This window comes from Thermobia domestica, chromosome 12 (assembly GCF_964235325.1).
Source record: "Thermobia domestica chromosome 12, izTheDome1.hap1.1, whole genome shotgun sequence".
Lineage (NCBI taxonomy): Eukaryota > Metazoa > Arthropoda > Insecta > Zygentoma > Lepismatidae > Thermobia > Thermobia domestica.
The window spans coordinates 169,737,037-169,756,737 of record NC_137465.1 but is presented as its reverse complement, the minus strand read 5'-3'; the positions used below and the strand labels follow the sequence as shown (position 1 = coordinate 169,756,737).

Sequence of the window (19,701 nt, the reverse complement as noted above, 5' to 3'; positions counted from 1 at the left end):
TCCAAGTTTTTCTTAATTTCAAACGTGTAATGCCCTGTTATTCACCGTCGCCATCACATTTCGTCTAGTATTTGATATTTTTTTACGTGTCTTGCGTTTATTGTGTTTGTATCTATTTCAATGATTATGTTATGTTCATTAAATTTGTCCGGAAACAGTTTCGAATCTATACAGACGGCAAGTACGTTGTATCTGTATTAAATTTTAATCAGCAAGAAAAGAAAGAAATTAACAGAAACACAACACAACACACACACACACACAAATATATATACTAAAATGAAGATTTTGATTTAATACAAAATGGCGGAATTCTGTGAAGATGACCAACCACTAAGTATCAGTTTGTGTTACTTACCTTTAATAAAAGTTTTTAAGTATAAAACATTTTTATTATATATCTTTTATGTTTGATATAATTTTGATACTATGCTTTTTAAGTAAAACAATTTGACATCAATCTTAAATTCCTTTTTGTAGTAATACAAGTGTTAAATCATACCAATATAATACAGAGAATGTCGCACTTATGTTCGTGTCATCTTGGTTGCGGTTTGTGCAATGACTATAAAAGCTCTTCTCCAAATTAATAAAATTGACTGTGATATAATTTACAAAAATTGGCTATCGACATATTTTTTTATCCGCTACATAAGACTCCTTTTATAGGTGTTTATAGAATAGGATAATACAAAATAATTACCAGTTTGTCATTTTTCTACGAACGTTTAACTAAATATCGTTAATCTCATCTGAAGTTTACTTTTGAACATGGAAGAGAATCCGAGATGGATTTGGATTGGAGTTTTCAAGTGAAAGTAGTATATAATCCTACTAAAATAGCAGCGTTATAATCTTATGTTCGTAACGTTGAAAGCATAAGCATGGAAGAGTAGATTACAGCTAAGCTTATAGGAGAACCTTTCTCCTCCAATTTTTCATTTACCTAATGAAACTTTCATGTACTTAACTTGAGCTCAAAATTCATTAAAATCGATATTATATTAAAGCCAATCAATATTATTTTTCTTGCATTAAGATCACAATATTTCTTATGTTATTCTTTCAACGTAAGCTCAGCATTTCTCTATTGGCAGCCTAACATCTATACATCAATTTACATGTAATATGTGATTTGAATGAAACATGGTAATTGAATGTTAGCAATTATATTCAAATTCGATAGATATTTCAGCGTTACTATTCCACGTTGTTTCAAAGAGACGTTAGTAGTTGATGATGATAGGTTATAGAAAAGAAGAAACGGAAATAGTTATGATGGAATAAAGTAAATAACAGAAATAATTAATACGTAGAGACAATTAATGAGTACAAAAGTATAATATAAGTATATCGAGCTAATACTAATGTTAGTATATAGAGTTAACGTTACATGTGTATCTATATACATGATCATCATAAACGTACTTATTTATCTCTGAAACACGACGTATCATAATTAACTCTGCAAAACATTGCATATGAAAGTATCTGAAAGAAAGAAAAGAAAACAAATATAAATCATTAAAAGGAGATAAAATTAGAATTTCCTTATCAAACAGTAATACGTAATTACCATGATTTCACGTACTTAATGACATCAGATAATCACACCGGCCCCACTTTCAAACTTCGATTCAAAACCAAAGCTAATCATTTGTTTTCTTCTTTGTTATGGATTGTTCTGAAGAAAAAAAATGTTTCGAAAAATAGAAAGATAGATTTAAAAAATAAATTTCGGATATGGCTAAATTTACTCTCGTCCCTTTACTTACAAATTTCGATTCAAAATCAAAACCAATCGTTTGACATGGGTTTGTTGTTGATTATTTTCAAAAAAACTAGTTTATTTCGAAAATCATAATGATATATTTAGAAATAAAGTTGATGAACGTGTTTTGTTTTGGTGGTTTGGAAGAAAAAATCACTTATTTCGAAAAACAAAAAGAGATATTTACTGTATACATTTGTTAGCGAACTTCACACTGTTTATTCTACTTTTAAATTTCAATTCAAAACTCAAGCCAGTCGTATGTTTTTCGTTTCTTATTAGTTGATTTGAAGAGAAAATATTTTCTTTCGAAAAATACTAAGAGTTATTTATAAAATAAAGTTGGATGGACCTACTTCACATTGGTCTTTCAAGTTTCAAATTTCGATTTAAAACCAAACTCAATCATTTGTTTTTGTTTGCTACTGATAGCTTTGAAGAAAAAAATATTTCGAAAATCATAAAGGGAACGTTGCAGAATAAAGTTGGGATGGGGCCAAATGTACCCTGGTCCCTTCACTAATAAATTTAGATTGAAAAGCAAAACCAATCTTTGATACACGTTTGTTGTTGGCTATTGATTGATGATTTTGAAGAAAAATCGAAAAGCTTTAAAGATACTTTGAGGTCAACTTTAAGCTTGATCTGCGCTTCAGAATTTCGTTCAAAGCAGAAAACAGTTAATAGTGGGAAGAGAAACACAATCAAAAGTGTACGCAGAAGTTCGTCAACGAGGGTTCAGACTCCCAAGTTCGTATAATTTCAAGAGTCTGTGTATATATGTTAATATGATAAATGTTTATATTTTCATAATACCTTGCTCAAGGGGGGGAGAAGGCGTTCAAACTCCGAAATCCATCCTTACTTATACCACTGAACAGAATAATACTATTTGAAAAGAACATATATTTTGATAGTGCAATACATTTTATTACTTTAAAAATTGAAAAAGTAAAAGACCAGTAATAGCACTAATAATACCTGAAATGAATATAGATTCGGTAATAAACCAACATTTCATTATTTTATTTTAAACTTTGAAACGAGAATTGAAACACCACAATGAATATAGATAGGATAATAACACAATAGTTTATAATTGAAGACTATGGGGAGAAAAGGAGATAAGTCAGTTTATTTTATAACTTTACACAACTGCCCTGTTTTACACTGACTTATTTACTTCTTTCCCTGTAAGCTTACTCTTTAAGATTAAATTTCTTACTGACTAACCTTCTTACTGTGAGATTTTGACCATGCAAACTACACCTCTCAGGCTACATAATTCTGCTGTTAGCTCATTTTCGACCATTTCTTGATTTTCCTCCTTTTCCCCTGTAGTCTTCAATTGTTTTATTCATTACTAGTTGAGAAGAAAGAGAATAATACTATTTGTAACGAACAAAGATTGAATAAAAATAGTGCTTCTTCCTCCTTTTATACATTAAACACCAAGTAAGAGTGTCACGTGTGCATCACGTGACGGGGATTTTATAACGTAACATTTTCTCAATTTTTAAATTATAAGTGTTAGTAAATTTATATTACTTCCTTTTTACATTGAGAAAAATAAGCGGTAACCTACTCGAGGTTAATGAACAATTTCGCTGCTAGAACCAGTTAATAATTTGTAAGAACTCTTCTGAGACAAGAAAGAATAATTTTACGAGATGACCAACGATAATCAATTGAATAAGGTTACTGGAAAATGCATAGAAACAATACAGTGTTTGGTTGTTATTAACCTATAGAGTAGGTTAGAAGAAGGTAACTAATTCAAGAAGGTTAATTTAACTTAAAACACTCTGTTGTTATCAACTGATTTTCACAAAGGTAAATTTAACCTTCCAGAACTTGTTTACAGGTAACACTGCGTTTTTGTTATTTTAACAAATCAACGAATAAACTTAAGTTCAAGATGACTCAAGAAAGCTACGGATATTTCCCAGGACCATCGAAAGAAAAACAAATTGAGAACAATGAAGCAGTGAACAAATACGATGAAGTGAGAAGTTTATTAGCATGGAAATTATAAGACTATATATTATTATTTGTAGGTCAGTACACATGAGTATTTAACCCTTTAATGGGCAAGCATTGATAGCATTATCATTAACATATTTAATTTGCTTTTATGGTTGAACCATGTCTTCCTGTTCGTAATTTCGTAATTTTTATAGTATTTTTGTACTTTGGTTACAAAATACGTAACGTTTCCGTTCAAAGCAACGTTTCCATAAAATAGGCCTTATGTGTAGCTACTGAGCAGCATTGCCCTATTATGGTCAAATATCTTAAGAATACTCTCAGTAATTACCAACAGTTTCGTTGAAATATATTTTCCTACACAGCAAGAAACCACAAATAAAAAAAAAAAAATAAAAATCTCGGAACATAGAAGATAAAGCTTCTACAATACTAAATTTTTACTGTCCCCTGTTGACGAATATTAGAAGTGTCTAAAGAAGTGACAGGCAAATCATGTATATGAATATTGTACGAGGGAGGATCAAATGAAAACCTTAAAAGTTTATTATACATTTCAAATGTTGTGCTATTGCTTTGAAAGTTGGCAATATTGTTTCTAACAGTATTCTCTTTCTTCAGTAGGTGGCAGAAGAGTCTAGTCAAACAAAAGACAGCACAGGAGCAGTTTCAAGATGACCGCCCCACTGTCCACATGCACCGCATTAGAATAGCGTTCGGTGATCCGGTTTTTGAGTAGTGAAGGTGTGAAACCAATTGAAATTCATCGCAGGATGGCAGCAAAGTATAGTGATTCGTGTTTGTCCCTGCAGCAAGTATACGAGTGGTGTAGGAAGTATAAAAGTGGTGTAACATCTGTGGAGGATGCTCCTTGACCGGGACAGGCTCACCGCGTAGTAACCGACGACAACATTGCGGTAGTGGAACAGCTTGTAAAGGACAACAGGCGTATTACCCTGAAAGAAATCGCAACAATAATGATGATTAGCTTTGGTTCAGATCAACACATTGTGCATAATGTTCTGCATTTCAATAAGGTATCTGCAAGATGGGTTCCATGTCAGTTGACTGCTGAATTGAAAGATCGTCGCGTCGACGCCTGTGAAGAACTTTTGCATCATTTCAACACCGAGGGTGATGCATTTCTGCACAGAGTTGTTACAGGCGATGAGACCTGGGTTCACTGTCATCAACCAGAAACCAAGAAAGCGAGCAAGGAATATCGGCATAGCTCTTTGCCGAAACAAACAAACAAACAAACAAAAATCCGCACTCAACCATCAGCAGGAAAGGTTATGCTCACTCTCTTCTGGGATTCTAATGGAATAATTTTGGAACAGTACACGGAAAAAGGAGTGACAGTAACCAGTGCATCGTATTCAAATATACTGAAAAATCAACTTCGCCCTGCAATCAGGCGTGAACGGCGAGGACTTTTACAGCATGACAACACCCGATCGCATACTGCCCGTTTGACCGTTGAGACTATTGATGCCATCAAATTTGAGTGTCTCAATCATCCACTCTATTCACCAGATCTTGCCTCCAGTGACTTTCATTTGTTTGGGCCACTCAAAGAAGCGATGGGCGGCAAACATTTCAATAGTGATAAAGAGGTGAAAAATGCAATGCACGATTGGCTACAATCTCGATCAAAAGAATTCTTCCACCGAAGTATCCATGCACTCCCGAAACGATGGAATACTTGCATTGAACGTCAACGAAGCTACGTTGAAAAATAAGAGGTAAGATTTCCTTTTCATTGTTGCATTCTAACATTTATTGCACGTTTAAGGTTTTCATTTGATCCTCCCCTGTATGAAAGCAATAATGCCAATTAAATGATCACTGAAGTTATAATTCGTGCAGATAATGCAATAGAATGCCATGTTGCTTCAGAAAACACTGCCCACTAAAGGGTTAATTGTTGCATGAACTTAAGTTCGTCCTTTGTAAATAACTTTTAAGCCTAAATAACAGAGTGAAGTTAATTATCTTAGAGAAACGTGGACAATTTCTCATAATGCTTAGTGCCAACACAAGTATTGCGTTTCTTAAGTATTCTGGTAGGCCTACTATATTCACTAGGCTATATAGGTCTTGTTTGACAAATGTTTTACATCTCAAATCTGGTGGTATAATTTTACCTATTTTTAGTGTGTTATTTTCTTGGAGCATGTGCAAATAACTAAAAATAGATTGATAATACACCGGCAAACGGGGTTAGTGATCGCCCCCGTTGCAAACCACTACCTTAAAAAATGCTTCTTAAGGAAGGAGTAACATTAATAGGCGTAGATTGACTTTAGGAGGACTGAGTGTAAATATAGTATATGGACATATGGCATAACAACTAGTGTAAAACACGAACCAACTTATCTTAGGTGACTACTAAGAGCACGAATGCTATCTGAGTCAGGGTAGCAGCACAGCAGGGAGGCCCGTGGAGCTGTGCGAAGTGCATCCGTAAGGAGGAGGCGGTGAGCATACACACAAACGAAGGTAGTGGAAGAGCACTTTATATGGCATAAAAACACATATATTAACCTATTACATTAACCGAGTAAATGGGTTATGTCAACTAATTGAACAGAGTAAACTAACCGATCTACCTGGTTATATATTTGTTGTACCCTATTACATTAACCGAGCTAATAGGTTATTCTAACTAATTGGATAAGGTATATTAACCGTCTACTTGGTTACACATTTGTCTTACCCTATTATTTTAACCGAGTAAATGAGTTATTTTTACTAATTGAATATGTTATATTTAATACTAACAAAATACTATTGAATGGTTTATTTGTTTTAAAGATCTTTCATATACAGTAGGGCAGACAACTAAGTATCTGGCTATAATGACCTCATCAAACACAAATTCAAATTTTAAGCAAGTGGGTTTTCGTTTTCGTGTTATTTTTTTTATTATTTCTAATTTCAATAGGAGAATATAACTGAGATGAAATCCTTTTCGTTTGGTTGTTTGCTGAAGTTTTGTTTCCCTTTTCAATACCAAGACTATACGAGACGTGGACCTACAGTTTAAAGTGGAATCCAAACCACAGTAATACGAGGGTAATTCGAAAAAAAAAAAAACCTCCGTTTGCGCATATGCGAGAAATGGCCGATGAGAGCGAAGTGAGTTTTGTAGCATTGTGTGAGTAGTTCAGTAGACAGTGAGCAATGGAAGGAGAAGGTTGTGTTGCAGTTCACTCGTCCGCTATAACAATTGCGAATGAACGCTCGAATAGAAAAATCCATCAAATGTAAAGTGCGTGCGGTAATACGATTGCTGAGTGCAAAAAAAACTTTTGGCAGCTGCGATTCATCGCGAACTATGTGATATTTATGGACCAAACGTGATGAGTGAAGATATCGTATGTGAATGGTGCTGCATGTTTAAAGATAGACGAACTGACGTGCACGATACGACAAAAAGTGGGCGCCCATCTGTAGTTACCGTATAGCCCAGATTTGGCGCCGAGCGACTACCACCTATTCAAATTGACGCACTTGAAACAGTGGCTTGCATCGCAACCACTTCGACAATGAGAATGCGTTTCTCACAATGGTGGTAACAAGTAGCTTCATTCCCAGTCTGGAAGAATTTTTACAGAAGGAATTTCGAACCTTGTAAAACGTTATGATAAGTGCCTCAATTTGAATATGTTAAAAAGTAATGTAATGTTGTACTAATAAAAGTTCTGTATCTGCGAGTATGTCATTGATGACCATAGTTTTTTCGAATTGCCTTCCTACGTTCAATGTTTTCCCATCGGAAATCGAGCCCGAGACCATATGCATCAAAGGAACATGCGCTAGCCACTAGACCAGCGGGCAAGATTTGAAATATTTTCTTGGGATTAGGAATTTATATCTTAAAAAAAAAAGTTTGTCGCGGCCTAGTGAGCATCAAGGTTGTAACTAGAAGTAGTAGTAAGTTTATTTCACTTCCGGTTTGAATAGTGTAATCAAGTCAAGAGATGGAAACTACTTTTGCGGCACTAAATAATAATAATAAAAAGAAACTGGCTATTGCTTTTTTCAGTATGAGGATCAATGTCAACGGTAGTTTCTCGCCACTTTCGGTATATAAAGAGAGATAAAGATCCAAGATGATTACCTTACGATGCTCAATTCGTATCAGAAAGCTTAAAGCTCGCTATCTCTTACCGGTTTTGCTTTATGACGATAACTATTGAAACCGGAAGTGCCAGTAAATTTTTACCAAAGGATGAAACTTGGAGATAGAATTTATTCTTAAGATACGGAATTCATGCTTCTCGCTATTGCGATGTGTTTGCTCTATGGTGATTGTTATTGCACCTGGAAGTGGAAGTTTTCAGTTTTAGTGGAGAAATAAGGGTGGAAGTTAATTCTCTTGTGACTCTGAGTTGATTCCAGTAAACCGCGTCTCGCTATATATGACCGTTTTTGCACTATAACAAACCTGTTTTTACTGCGATCCACATTAAATAATAAAAAGTATTTTGTGGCCCACGTAATTTTATTTAAATACATATTGACATTCTACGTAATGGTGGTGTATTTCAAAGGAATTAAATTTTGTAAATCATATCTAATTCCAGTTCGTTCAATTACAGTTCATATGAGTGATTAACATGTAATTTATTTAGGGATGTTATAAACACTCCGAGCGACCACGAATGTTACAAAATAGAGCTCGATGCTTAAATTTTAATAGATCAAAATTTAGTTCGGTTTTTTTAAAGTCTATCGTAAATATCTCACTTTCAAACTAAATTGTAATGTAAATTTATGAATATAGTGGCGTTGTCCGTACGAGAATATCGGTCGGTGACGATCGCGCAAGTGTAATGTAATTTTCTTTCTCAGTAACTGTATCATATGAAATTGTACGCATGCGCAAAGGATGTTGAAGTGTTTCCATAGAAAGGTAACACAGAGTTAACACTACTCCCGACGTAATGCCCTATCCTGTGATAGGTTTTCACTTACTCTCTCTCTTTCCATCCTAACTAGGGTCTCTACTGACTTTACAACAGGGCAGGGCTCTGAGTAACTACTTACTCTTCACCTCATTAACAAACACTTCCAATTTTTATTTTCTGGAATACTTCACAACATATGTTATGTATCAAAATAAAATTTTCATGATTAAAAAGAAAAAAAAAAACTTCTCGCGACCCACCAAAACTCGGCCCACGACTCCACTTTGAGAAACACTGCACTATAGTAATCAGTTTTAAAACCTAAAGTGGTTCGATTCCGTCAATCCCGGGTTGGATATACGATAACGGTTAAGACGTTACTTAAGTATTTGGACTCTGAATCCATTACAAAAAGCCATATCTCGCTTCATTTTCCAATTTTGCTCTATGCTCTATAGAACACGGAAGTGGTAGTGAATTCCTACCACTTCCGGTTTTAGTAAAAGCTAAGAGTGGACACGGTATCTATTCTTATGATACTGAATATATTCTATTAAAAAGCCAGTTTATTGGTAGCTATTACCACTGCTCCTTGGTGATCAACGACGTAACCGGAAGTGATAAATTTCTATCACTTCCGGATTGAATAGAGGGTCAGCAAATTAGATTTGCGTGTGTTCTAAAATTCGTATTCTAAAACTGCGTTTTTCGACATCTCTTACCGTTTTCGCTTTATGTAAATCAGTATTGAAACCGGAAGAAATAATAAATATGATCCATTTCCGGTTTTGGCAGAATATTGCGGATGTCATGATAAGTTGTCTTGAGACACTGAATCGTTTGCAGGAAACCGCCTCTCGCTATGGCGGTTGATCTCTGGCAACGAAATGGTTTGATCTATGGCAATGAAAATTGAAACAGAAAATGGCTAACTTGAACCATTTCCGGTTTGAGTAGAGGGCTGACGGAAGAGATAGGAAATAGTGGATAGTGTCTTTAATGGAGTGGGGTAAGCGTAATCATTATTCTCATTCCATAACCATTCATTTTTGGAACACTGCATCATCTTCAAAAACCCGCTTGTCCCTATCTCTTTCCGTTTTTGCTCGGATAACTGTCAACAGACAGATGGACATAGCCGTTATGTAAGCTTTCCGATACTAATGCATTGTATAGGTTGGAAATCTAATAAGAGTGGAAATTGATTATATTCTTGAGATACTGAATTAGTTCTGGAAAACCGTGTCTTACTATCTATTACCGTTTGTGTAATATTATCTATTGTAAAAGCTTTGCTTTTAACGGACTTAAATCTGATTTAAAGTACTCGCTGACTAAAACAATACATTTATCGTAAAACTTTTAACGAGTAACAGTTCCGCAAACTATCCACATTGGCTTCATCAGACGCTATGAATACACAGGTAATCAGCGGCGCAAATCTGTCTTCAACATTGGGGGCGACGGGTAAGACTGTTTCCATAATCTTCTTTTTTAAAGCAATGTTCAAAATATTTACTGAAGTTGAAAAACAATGCTGTAGAGTATCAGGGGAACGATTCATTTCCGTTCTGCCTAGTTCTCATTCTGTCTAAAGGCCCTCCAGCACTTTGTAGAAAATGTTTTCAATGATTTTATCTTTAGGCAAAACAGAAATTCCCGTTCTGCCTAATTTCCGTTCTGCCTAATCTTTGGATACAGGGAATTTTATGAGGGGACGGTTCTTTTAGGGAAATGCAGCACTGAAATACTTAATTCCTAGCGTGTTTTTAATTACTAAATGTAATTGTGATGTTATTTGATTTCTTTAAAAATTTTCATCATTATGTTGTAGCATATAAAAGACTTTTTTGTGTTGTATTAATATTTATTTATTTTAATTCTGAAATACTGATTAAGACTTTTTTTCCTTTTTAGCAAAGATCAAAATGTGAATAATATACTTAATATAACAGTCTTACGTGCTTTATTGGGTTTTCAGTATTAAGACAATGTTATTTCAGTAAAATGAGGAATTACAGATAACACTTTAAATGCATGACAGTTGAAGAAAACAATAATCAACCTTTTATTAGACTGCGCCTACGATTCTGTCAATTGAATGTTGTCCGTTTTGTCAGAATGTTCCTTGAGTTTCATCCTCTTGGATTTTGTCCTGCTTTCGTAATAATCTGTTTAGTAATTTTGTAACAGATTCTGTAAGAAGAATAACATCTTCGAGTTTCATAATAAATTTTAGATGTTATTCTACTTATTCTTCTCGGAAAAATAGCTAGGACAGTCTGTTATTAGCAATGTTATTCACATCTACTTAAGTAAATATAAATGTAATTTTTTAAAAATACCTGCAGGGAAATGAAAAAATGATGACTCAGATGCAAGAAAACCGTTTGAATTGTAACTGAAATGAACATAAAACAAACTTACTACAGCCTAATATAAAGTCATTTCACAACACAATTTTATTTAGTTTTCCAATTGTTCATCTCCAACGTGTTAAGGCTCGCAGTACGTGAAACGTGCCACAGTCCACATCCTCAAGATATGTCTGGCCATATATTAAACAAACAATGTAAGAGGATGAGTAAGGCGGCCTTTAAGAAAGAGTCTTAGTCGTCTACATCACAACTCCTTTTTCGGCATCACCTTACTGCTTAACGTGTTCTACAATTGTGAGATCATAAGTTTTTGGATAGGAAATGGTACATAGTGTCTTTAATGGAGTACGGTAAGCGTAATCATTATTCTCATTCCATAACCATTCATTTTAGAGATCAGCATGCTAATAGGAAATTTTAATCTGCTCATACCAAAGAACTGAAATTAACCCCATACTAGTGAGTAATGATTGCAAAACTGAATACTTATAAATTTAATACGTTGCTAACACCGACTATTGATCTGTACTCAATAAAATCTCCAATCGCTGCTGAATGCCTTTTATCAAGCTTTGATTTGTTTTATGTAATTAATGTTTCGCACTTTTTGAGAGATATATGGAACCATTATGACAATGTTGAGGGAAGAACAACTAATGTTGTCGAGGATAACACCCTAAATTAACAGAAAACTGACAAAAGAATCCAAATATATTTACATTCATGCAACTTTTACAACAAGAACAAAGTGAAAATGAAGCTTCTATGTTAATGTTGGAGGTAAGAAGAAAGACCAAGCAACCAATGCTTAAATATGGGCGAGTTGAACAGAAAATCAAATCATTGAGAAGAAGGCTGGTATCACCTGTAATAGACTTTATGAATTACATAGATGCGGTTGCATACGGGTTACATCTAGAACAGGGAAGATTGTAAGGTCCTTGGTTCGTTAAATTAATCTTCAAAAATAATTCTCAACGTGTTTTACACTTTCTTATCTGGCTTTTAATAGTTGACCAAGCGAAGCGTACATAATCAACTTTTCTACACATACAATAAAATATTTTATACCTTTATACACACACTTCTTTACTCATCAAGATGTCTACGTGTAAGTACAATTATTTATGTCGTTGCTATAGAAACATCAACACTTATTTTTGTTACTGATTACATAAATAATATCTCAAAATCTCAATATATCTTTCTTTTCTTTATACATCATATTGCTCACATAATTCGCCTCTGATTCCTTTCAGTAGATAGGCACAGATTGATAATGAAACATACAACGTTATCGTTGTAGATGTCGCCTCGAACGGGACTTCCATAATAGTTTTACTACGAAGGAAAGAACCCTGGGTTAAATACCATGAAACATTTATCTTTCGAATAGCCCTCATATATATAATATCACCTTTAATATACATATTCTACTTTTCCATTTATATATAATATACTATAATATAACACATTTTCATATCTGTCAATATATCTCAATATTAATAACGACGCATTACAAATTATCATAAGTAAGGCTATTCACAAATTAAACCTAACTGGTAGTTTTCTTCTAGGGTACAAAATTAACTATTCCTTCATACACAAATAACACTATTTACAAACAAAGGATCTTCATAATATTAAATATTGATAGGATCAGAAGTCAACAAAGTTGGAACATATAAACGCATTGATGGTTCTCATTTAATACATTAATAAACTTTGAAAAATTAAGAGATTCGATATTCATTATTCTTATTCTTTTCCATATAATAAGGTGCATTTATCTTATATATCTGTCATTACTTTCATAAGTTTACATTAAAATTGTGATCTTTCAAATATTCATAATATTCAAATAAAATCCGAATGAAATGAAAGCACGGAAACAATTGTAGCTTCTTACAATAAAGCTCTTAGATAATTTCTTATCATGAAACACAAATTAACATTTTCTTAGTTAAAGATATAAAAAGGAAATTGCAACAAAACAATAAGGAATTAATTCAATAATATTTTCAGTTAACTGTCATAAATTAACTTCGTCAATATTCCGTAAATAATGAGTTTTACTCATAATCAAAATATTTCATAATTACATATGTTTTCAACGTACATTTTAATAATAAATTGAACGAAGAACACATTAACCATAGACGTAAGCAAAGGTCAATTTAATACAAATCCATCGGACGCCTTTTTGTCAATTCAAGTTATACGTTCAAAGGGTTCATTTAAGGAACATTGTATCCCACAATCAGTAGTACGTCTTGAGCAATTAGGTATTGTTACCATACTTTGATTCCTATTTACGAAATTCCTGCCATCTGCAAATTGGTTTTGTGAGAATCGGCGATAACTATTATTCCTACTGAAATTCCTGTTGTTTCTGAAATTCCTAGCTCCATTTCTATAGTTAGGTTGTGTTTGATTTCCGGTACCATTATAACTATTCATTCTATTATTCAGGCTACGAACATTAGAATCATTTGCAGGTTGTATATCTACATTACGTACAGATGCATATTGTGTTTGATTACGTGCATAATTTCCCTGACCTCTATCCTGCATCTTATTGTTATTTTGAATTGCAGATTGACTCTTATAACTTTGAGTGAGCATAATTCAATGATTGAAATTAATGCACTGAGCTGACATTAGCAACTGTTGTAGTCTAAATGGCAATAAGATCCTAATTGAAGCTATAATTCGTGATTCAGGATGGTTAGGATTTAATGATCTTAGTTCATGATATGTCGACACTACAAATTCAGTAATACTACGGTGTAACTTAGGATTGTAGTGGTTCGTTCTCAAAACAGCATCTCTATTTGCTACCATAAAATCGTTTTCGTAGTTTGACAAAAGAACATTTTTAAAATCTGAATACGAATGAATACTACCTCTAATAGCCTTAAACCACGTTAGACACGGTGGCAACAAAATATGCGGTAATAATTTTAAGTATTGAGACTCATTTACACCGATGAGCTCGCATTCATCTTGGAATTTTTCGAGAAATGACCTGGCAGGTATATCTCCTGGTACACCACTAAACTTGGTGAGCGACTTTACTTCGCTAAACCGTAACCGATTACCTGTGGATGTCTTCAAACCTCTACTGGAGATGCGTCGGCGCTTGGATATTTGTCTCACTTGTTCTTCTCTGTCACTACTCTCTGCACCGCTGGATGATCCCTCTAATTCCAATGTTGTTCTTGGAGGATGATCAGGTACCCAACCTGTGGCTATATGATGACTCGCGCCTTCGGTATCGTGGAATGAAGTTCCGGGAATACATTTTTCTTTGAGGAAATTAACTTCATCTCTCAGTACTTTAATGTGATTATCATGGACGTTGATAGTTGATTTTAGAACATCCATGGATTCTTCTATTTCTGTACTTCTTTGTACCACCTTTTCTATCTTCTCTTCGTATTTCTCGAATTTTTCCGTCACCTGGAGGTTGATCTGATTCAGCTGATGACACACATGCTCCCATCTGTCTTCATTACGTTGGCTTAATTTCACTAATTTTTCATCAAAGTCCTGGGCTAACTGGGTTAATTTCTGGTCCATTTTTTCTTGAATTTGTTCAGATTGGTTTTTCATCTTTTCTGACTGGTTTCGCATTTGATCATTGATTTACTCGTACTGGTTTTTCATTTGCTGAGCCTGATTTTTCATCTGCTGGCCCAAATCTTTTAGGATATCAGCCAAATTGTCACTCGGAGTTGATTTGGGATATACATTCTGTTCACCAGTCATGTTATTACTTTCAGTACTCATGTCCATATTTCTCCTAATTATTTTTCCACTTCGCAATTTTGTAACGTGTTGAAATGCCGTTTTTACTGATCTTCGAAACGACAATTATACAACTCCCGTGGTGAGGCACCAATTTTTGTAAGGTCCTTGGTTCGTTAAATTAATCTTCAAAAATAATTCTCAACGTGTTTTACACTTTCTTATCTGGCTTTTAATAGTTGACCAAGCGAAGCGTACATAATCAACTTTTCTACACATACAATAAAATATTTTATACCTTCATACACACTCTTCTTTACTCATCAAGATGTCTACGTGTAAGTACAATTATTTATGTCGTTGCTATAGAAACATCAACACTTATTTTTGTTACTGATTACCTAAATAATATCTCAAAATCTCAATATTCTTTCTTTTCTTTATACATCATATTGCTCTCATAATTCGCCTCTGATTCCTTTCAGTAGATAGGCACAGATTGATAATGAAACATACAACGTTATCGTTGTAAGATAAGATCTTGTTTTAAATTGTGTTGGCTATATGGATGATATGTGGTATTTAATATTTACATTGACAATATAAGCATATATGACATATTGCATATAGTATAGAATCATGAATAAAAGACAAATCACCTGTTCAGGTAATGTTGAAAAAGGTGTTATGTAAGAGACAAAGGTTTATTTCTTAAAAAGATCCGCCATATGCATTCTGTTGCATTGTTTGTTTAATATACGGCCGAACATGTCTTGAGGATGTGAAATATGCCACCTTTTACGTACTGCGAGACTTATATGAACCAATGACGTAAGTAAGAGGGACAATCGGGGTTTGTGCATCGGGCGCCGGATTAAGGGGGCGCAAAACGGGGCAAATATTTATTTTCATTATAACGTAAGGAACAGACTTTTAGCATACTGAAGATCATAAAAAATATTTTGGAAACTTAACAGAACAACAGCGACTCACCAACGTTAGTATTATATCTATAGAGCATAAGCTAACTTCAAAGCTATCTTTTGAGGATAGTGAAAAAGAATTTGCAGCTGAAAGAACCCGCGAAGTTAAATTTTAGTCCAGATTTTTGTATTTTCATTTAACTTACATCGATTTAAGAGATTTGCAAAATTCAAGACAACAGCTTGACTGTTTGTTATAATTAAACATTCTATTTTATAGCAACAAACTGTTGATTCATTCTACACATATGCAGATCCAGATATAATTCGGAAAACATGATTTGCAGTTATGATAAGACTATAAGAATATGTCAAACTTGCTACTCTCAAATTATTTAGCAATCAAAAATACTAATTAGTTTGGTGTTTTATCTTGTTCTAAAAATTAAATGATATACTGCAAATTTGAAATCAAGTATTACCACTTGAAGAAAAAATATGGAATAAGAAAATTACTGCGATGTCAATATCAGGTGTAGTTGGGGAGCGTTTTTTTTGGGGGGGGGGGCAAAAAGGGGCGGTCTAAGGCAAGTTTTTGGCCCGGGCGACAACTAGCTTAATTACGTCTCTGGGATGAACTACTGGAAACTCTATAAAATTTTGTTCGGAAATGACTTGATATTAGACCGAAGTAAGTTTGTATTATGTTCGTTTTAGTTAATATGTCAAACGACTTTTTTACAACTGAGTCAATCAATTTTTCATTTCCCTGCAGGTATGTTTTTAAAGAATCACATTCATCTTTACTAAAGTAGATATGAATAACACTGTTAATAACAGAACTGTATCCTAGTCATTTTTCCGAGAAGAAAAGTGGAATAACATCTAAAATTTATGATGAAACTTGAAGAAATACTTATTCAAGGTTATACATAGTTTATTAAGTGTAGATATAGTTTAAGATTATAGTTTATTCAAGATTATAGCTAGGTTATACTTTATAGATTAAGATAATAGTTATTCAAGTTACAATTATTAAAGAAAAATTCCCTATTCTCCCTACACAGAATTCCTCGTCTCGAAAGATTAGGCAAGACGGGAATTTCCGGTCTGTCCAAAGATAAGATCATTTAAAACACTTTCTACAAATTTTGGAGGGCCTTTAAACGGAACGGGAATTAATGCATTACAGGAAGACACCCAGGGGAGCAGAGTTGTCTTCAACATTGGGAAACGGGCAGATTTGAGGCTTATTCTGGTGGGACATCAATTTCATCTTACTTTCCTTTGTGGCAATCTGACACAAATCATCACATTTTTCCCAAGAAAAAAAAACAGATTTCAAATCGGATTATTGGGGAGGGACAGTATCCCCCAGTTCCAAGATTAGAGGGCACATGTCACTCTCATCTCCCCAGGATTATCGCCAGTGCAGGTAGTGACAGATTTAATATAAGAGACAGCGAAAAAAATCCTGATTATTGATTGGCTACCATAGCCTACTACAGGTAATGAATAATATAAATAATAAATAAATAACTAATACTACATAAATACTATTTATGTAATACATAAGTAGTATTTCTTTTTTGTATCGCAAATAATAGCTTTATATTACCTGCCCTTATATAACATGTTTGGGAGCAGACCTTGTCACCGAAAGGAAAAATCACCTCTTGTATCGCTTAGCGTCGTTATTGGTCTGCAATCTCGGCGACAAATCTTGATTAACTGCACTTCCAGGTGCAAGAACCGTTTAACGCCATTTGTCAGGATGACATTCGGGACCTTTACAATTGAACGTTGAAAATGGGAAGAGAGTGCATAATGTACTCTTAAGTGTCTTCTGCATATAGAAAGTTATACCCATAGGTAAGGGCAATGCACACATGATCATGCACAGTGCACAAGCCTATAGAATGTATGTATAAAATTTCATTCACTTAAGAGCTTAATTTGTGGTTAGCCGCTTATGTATAATAATGGGTTATTATTTTAATAAGGTGATAACAATTGAGGATTATTGAATAGTAGTTACACAGAAACGAATATATTGAACAGAACAGTATTATTTATACATTGATCTTTTCCAAACTTTTCATTTATTTAAGAAGCGTCTACTTTTGAAATATTTATATCAAAGATGGAAGACGAATCACAAATAAGAGATAGAATTGGTTCATTAATACAAAGTCCTCGTGTCGATCACTTTTTACTTAAGCCACAACTCGTGAATGCTATAGCCGATACAGGATTTAGTCAACCGTCTTCAGTCCAGCAACACTGTATCTCCCAGATAATCAACGGAGCGGATTTAGTGTGCCAAATTAAAGCTGGAATCCAGAGAACAGCTGTGTATGCTCTGGCTACACTACAACAGCTGAAGCCAATGAAAAATCAACTCTACGTTTTGGTACTGTGTCACACGAGAGAACTAACAGCACAAATTAAAGAAGAATTTGAGATATTGTCGAAGTATATACCTGGTGTAAAAATTGCATCATTCTTTGGCGGGTTTCCCGTAGAAAGAGATCTGGCAACATTGAAATATGCAACTCCCCACATCGTTGTTGCCACTCCAGGGCGAATGAGAGACTTGGTAAAATCAGGGGCATTAAACGTAGACCATCTTGAATTCTTTATTCTTGATGAGTGTGAAATAATGTTGGAGAATCTTGAGTTTAGAAACGACGTTCAGGACATATTTTGTAGTACTCCAAGAGAGAAACAAGTGATTATGTGTGGTAGCACATTAACAGATGAAATTCGCTCTCTGTGCAAGAAATTTATGAGACAACCTATTGAAATCAACGCTTACGAAGAAACGCAGCCTGACTTCTCAAATGTAGAGCAAAAATATGTCATCCTGGAGGAAAATCACAAGAATCATAGACTTGTTGAACTATTACAGAATTACCATTTCCAACAAGCAATGATCTTTGTGAAATCCAATGATAGATGTGAAGCTTTATCAAAAATATTACGTGAACTAGATTTCTCCGTTGTCCGAATCCATGCAGGAATATCACAGAAGACTCGCTTGTCTATGTACAGAAAATTTAAAGATATGCAAGAGGTCATCATGGTGGCAACTGACTTGTTTAGCCAAGGATTATATACACCACAAGTAAATTTAGTAATCAATTATGACGTTCCATCTGACTCTAGCATCTATCTACATCGAGCAACACACGCTGCACATTCTGTAATAAAGGGTCTGGTCGTTACATTTGTTGCTAGCAAAGCAGAAGTTGATGTCTTCAAAAAAATAAAGGAGGATTCCAGATTTCCAGTTGGAGAGATGTCACAAATTAATTAACAAGTGTTCGGCAAACAATTACAAAAGTTATCCATAAATGTCTAAATTTGAGTTATTTGACAACATTCAAGTGTTTTATTATTCTTCGTTGTTGAATTCGATCTCTTTCTTAAGGAAAAATTTCATTCTTTTTACAATAATAATTCGACCAAATCCACATTTTATACATTGTAATATTGAGAACACATCTGGATACTTCTCGTGCATTAATTATGTAGTAACTTGACCATGTGTAAGAAAATTACATTTTAACTTATAACTCAAGACGAATAAAAAATAAACTTATTTTGAATTAACAGAAAATTAGTTTCTACTCTTATTCTTTATTTTTAGTTGGTAATAAAGGCTGATAAAGGCAGTACAGATGATAGCGTAAAACTTACATTTACGAATGCATCCATGCTGGTAGTTGAAGCTGGCTTTAAGTATCCTCTTACAACCAAACTAGATGAAGTTTTAACCGAACTAATATTTTTTTAAGGTTTAACCAAAAAAGTCTCATATTTGAGATTGAAAATTTTCTTTCAGTTTAACGTCCCACAATTATGCATCTTAGAATAAGGGGAAACGGTGATTTAAGCAAGTGAATGATGGAAGATTTGATGGAATGAAAAAATGGGAGGAAACTGAGTACCAAGAGAAAGCCCACTTACACGAT

General features: G+C 34.0%; 1 pseudogene; it reads left to right on the top strand.

Moving 5' to 3' along the window:
* The first annotated feature begins 17,775 nt into the window (after window positions 1-17,775).
* LOC145665813 (spliceosome RNA helicase DDX39B pseudogene) lies at window positions 17,776-19,340 on the top strand (annotated as a pseudogene).
* The last annotated feature ends 361 nt before the right edge of the window (window positions 19,341-19,701 follow it).